Source organism: Euprymna scolopes, chromosome 11 (genome assembly GCF_053919585.1).
Source record: "Euprymna scolopes isolate OS-2025 chromosome 11, ASM5391958v1, whole genome shotgun sequence".
Classification (NCBI taxonomy): Eukaryota; Metazoa; Mollusca; class Cephalopoda; order Sepiida; family Sepiolidae; genus Euprymna; species Euprymna scolopes.
Window position 1 is genome coordinate 10,653,310 of NC_136492.1, and position 4,964 is coordinate 10,658,273.

The window sequence follows — 4,964 nt, forward strand, 5'->3', positions numbered from 1 at the left end:
TGGCTGCCAAAATATCATAGGAAAGACAGATTTTGGCGTTAGACATATATTTGTGTTTACATATTCTTCTAAGTGTCTCTCGATACTTATTATATATATTAATGCATAACATTTCTGGTTACATTCATTGTTTATATAAACAATAGTTTCCTTATAAAACCCTATTTAATTTATCATGTTACACTCTGGACGCTTGGAGCTTTCCTAAGGATTTCACGAATGTGTAAGTTTTCGTTAATTTACAATATACCTTTATATAATTCTTTAATTATGTTCATCAAGATCTATGACAAACACACCCTACCTGAGAAGTATTCTTGTAAACTCAACAATGTAATATTCCAGTCCATATGAACTGGAAGAAATACATTGAGGACATTGCGAAGGGTTCTGAAAAGGAGGTGCATGAAGATTGCTCACACCTAAAAGTATCCTATATCACAAAAAAAGCCGCAATTCGCACAGGTGTAGAGTATTGTTGCCACAACTCGTCTGGTAGGTGTGTCAGAAATTTCGTGAAAAATAGTGAATAAATCCACCCCGTTTTTCCAAGCTTATAACTCCTCGAAAAATGTCATTAAAGCCCGAATTTCTTTTCAATTAAAAAGAGCAAAGAATAAACGTTTCAAAAAAAAAGAACAAAAAAACAAACAACGTGTTTTTTAAAAAGGTTTTAAACGTCGAACTTTACAGGTAAATTACTTAAGAAAACACTACTTTTTTGTTTTAAATTTGAATATATTATTTATTGAATTTTCTCTTCAATTTATGATATATAACACTTTGGTGAGTAAATTAATTATTTACTTTTTAATAGACATTTCAAAATTTGAGGCGTGAATTATTCGACCCCCTGTCCTTCCAAGCTTATAACTACTGGAAAAATGTAATTCAATCCCTATTTTTTTTCAGTTAAAGGAGCAAAGACCAAGGTTTCATTAAAAAAAAAGAAAAAACAAACAACGTGATTTAAAAAAGGTTTTAAACTTCGAACTTTAAGGTAAATTTCTAAATAAACACTACTTTTTTTTGTTCTCAATTTGAATATATTATTTATTGATCTTTTCTCTTCAATTTGTGACACTTTTGTGAGTAAATTAATTATTTACTTTTTAATAGACACTTGAAAATGGGGGAGCGTGAATTAAAAAAAACCGTTTGTCTAAAATATTATATTCGGTTTATTGGAAACAACGTAAAATTTCACATTGACCCTGAAAATATCGTAAAAATAGAATCAATAGAGGAATTTTGATAGATTTTTAAAGTTTAAAAATTGAAAAATATTGAGTTCGTAAAATTCATTAGTTTTAAAAAATATATTTCTACTACTTTTAAAACAACTTTAATAGTTTATTTTGGAAGTATACTCCATAAAAAAAAAATAAACACCCCACTTTTAAAAGATAAATTACGAGTTTTTATATTTTATTCGCAGTTTCGTGTTAGGGGTGTCAAAAATTCCTACAAAAATTCTGATGCATCTACTGGTCTGCTGGATTTACCACTTGTCTCTCCCTATTTCGATAGGATCCAAAAAAACAGTCTTCAATCTAATATCCCCTAGTTTGTCAACTAAGCTCCAACCTCTGTCTCATCGCCGCAGTGTTGCCTCTTTGTACCTGTTTTATAAGTATTTTAAAGAAATGTTTTCTGATGAATTCGTTACGATTGTGCCCTCTTGGGATACCCATCCTCAACAAACCCGCTTAGCAACAAAATCATGCCCCCCTCACTGGTAATGCCCTTAAATAGTTTCTTCCTTCGAACAGATAGATATTGGACTTCACTTCCTGCTATATACTTCCCTGGCTATACTCATATGAAGTTTAAACGTAAATGAAGATCTAGCTAATCTTTTGTAGGCATGGACCTGATAATAACTCTTTGCGTGCAAGTGGCGAAATACTTTGTAAGGAATGAACGTGAATAAACAAAAATAAAAGTGTGTTTTCATTGTTGGTTGGATTTGGCTGATATTCAAAATCATGTATTTTAAAGTACAGAAGATTATTTAAGTTAAATATACATTGTGAATTGAATGTTGGCTTACCTTAATAATTTATTTTATTCGAAGCTGTTATAATTATTTATATTTTTAACATATATAATTAATGTTGCGGCAAAAATATCTTCCACTTTTTGAAATGCGATCTTTCTAGTCGCGCTCGTGCAGTTTCTAAGCAACCATTAATTTGTTTAGATGGAGTAGAATATCAGCGTGTATAATTTTTCTGACTTTTCGATCAAACAATCCCAAGGCTAAAGTATGTTTACTTGCTGAACTTGTAGGAGATTAAATACGAGAAAAAACACACTCACAACGTTCTAATTCCTTTGTAGTTAGAAAAATATGTTGGAACAAAAAAGGTCGCCGGTTTTAATTGTTTCACTTCTGTCTACGTGTCTCTTTAACATCTTGATTTATAAAATAAAAGGCTAAACTTTTATAACGCCTCTTTGTTTTGTATATTATACATTTTTAGTCGCGTGCAGGCGACCCTATAAGTCCTTCCCTCGGTCCGTCGGTCGGTCGGTCTGTCCGTAACACTTTTGTGCTTTGCCTTTTTGGTTAAGATCAAAGGTATGTTGTTAATAGAGGCTGTTCTGAAATTTTACGCTTTTCTTGGCCTTTTGGCCGGGATCAAAGTGTAGTGTCTCTTCCGGCAAATGCTGCAGGCAGGGACCATGTGTGGGAGCGATCCCACGGGTGGGACCTTGGTCAATGTGGGGGCGACCCTTCTTGCCAGTTGTCGCTGTCCTGCTCCCGGGGGGGGTCCCCATTTCCCCTTCACTCCTCACGTTGGGGATCGGGTTTGTGCCTGGTTTGCTCGGTGGGGGAGCGGGTAGATATCGCTTTTCTTGGCCTTTTGGTCGGGATCAGGGTGTTCCGGCAGATACTGCAAGCAAAGACCATATGTGGGATTGCTCCCACATATAAGACCTTGGCCAATGTATGGGCAACCCTTCATACCAATTGTAACTATCCAGCTTTTTTACTCTCCGGGGAGTTTGTCCCCATTTCCCCTTCACTCCTCACATTAAAAATCGGCCTTGTGCCTAATTTGCTCGGTGGGGGAACACATAAATACCAACCCTTCATACCAATTGTCACTATCCAGCTCCCCTACACCCCGGGGCGTTGGTCCCCATTTGCCCTTCACTTCTCACATTGTGAATCAGCCTTGTGCCTAATTTGCTCGGTGGGGAGTAAATGAATACCAACCCCACATATAAGACCTTGGTAAATGTAGGGGCAATCCTTCATACCAATTCTCACTATCCAGCTTTTTTACTCCCCGGGGAGTTTGTCCCCATTTCCCCTTCACTCCTCACATTAAAAATCGGCCTTGTGCCTAATTTGCTCGGTGGGGGAACACATAAATACCAACCCTTCATACCAATTGTCACTATCCAGCTCCCCTACACCCCGGGGCGTTGGTCCCCATTTGCCCTTCACTTCTCACATTGTGAATCAGCCTTGTGCCTAATTTGCTCGGTGGGGAGTAAATGAATACCAACCCCACATATAAGACCTTGGTAAATGTAGGGGCAATCCTTCATACCATTCTCACTATCCAGCTTTTTTACTCCCCAGGGAGTTTGTCCCCATTTCCACTTCACTCCTCACATTAAACATCGACCTTGTGCCTAATTTGCTCGGTGGGGGAGCAAATAGATACCCTTTTCTTGGCCTTTTGGCCAAGATAAAAGTGTAGCATCTGTTCTTACTACATGCTGTACTTATGTGTTTAACTTTTCCTTGGCCACATGGCTAAGATCAAAGTGTAGTATATGTTCTTAACAGATGCTGCACTTACATTTGTAACTTTTCCTTTGCAATGGAAGGGAAAATTCATTCGCATTCAAGTCACTGCATCGGTCGGTCTGTAACACATTTACATTTTTTTTTTTAAGGAAGGGGTATGGAGTAACATTTCCCCCCCCCCCGATTTATCAGAGAGGGTCCTATGTTTTCAATGGGTCTTTCTGTCCGTTAGTCAGGATGATTGACGGATAACCGTCCATTAGTTTTTCCTGAAATTTTGTAACAAATTATATTTTAATATATAAATGTGCATAGTAAACTTTTTTTTTTGACAAAAATCCTGTTTTGCCCGCAGGGGCTCTAAAGGCCGAAAATTACACTTTTTGTCCCGTAACATTTGATCTATCCATTAGATTTTTCTGAAACTTGCCCAAAATATTCAGGGCATTGTTCTTAATATCAATTTAGTATGGGAGACCCTGGCAAATGTCTGGTTTGCGTCCCCGGGGATTTTTTTGTGCTGAAACGCCCTTTCATTTGGCGCGTTTCTCATATTTCTCAACAAAAATTTTATATATCTATATAGTGGTTTCCCATGTTGCTGAATGTAAATATACATGTGTTAAGGTGTGAAACTGCACTGTTTGTCTATTGTCACTGGTATTCGGCACTCAAAGTGGCTTATCGGGGGTGAAAAATGTACCAAAATAGCAAATAAATGATACTTTTTGCCCCATAAATCTTGACCTATCGATCACATTTTTCTGACACTTGTCCAAAATGCGCAGGGCATTGTTCTAAATATAAAATCAGTATGGCTGACCCTATCAAAATTGTGCTTATCGTCCCCCGATGACTTTTAGTGGTAAATATGCCTTTTTTCATATTTTTCAATAAAAAACTTGATATGGTGATGAATACAAATATACAAGTGTTACGGTGTAAAAGTGCATATTTTGTCCATTGTCACTGGTATTCAGCATTCCAAGGGGCTCATAAGGGGTCAACAATGTACCAACATTGCAAATAATGACACTTTTTGCCCCATAAATTTTTACCTATCTATTAGACTTTTCTGAAACTTGTCCAAAATGTAACTTTTCCTTGGCCACATGGCTAAGATCAAAGTGTAGTATATGTTCTTAACCGACACTGCACTTGTTTGTAACTTATAAATAAATGTGTTACGGACTGA

The 4,964-nt window shown here is 36.7% G+C and overlaps 1 pseudogene; it reads left to right on the top strand.

Moving 5' to 3' along the window:
• Positions 1 to 3,681: 3,681 nt before the first annotated feature.
• Positions 3,682 to 3,861, top strand: LOC145288433 (U2 spliceosomal RNA; annotated as a pseudogene).
• Positions 3,862 to 4,964: the final 1,103 nt, after the last annotated feature.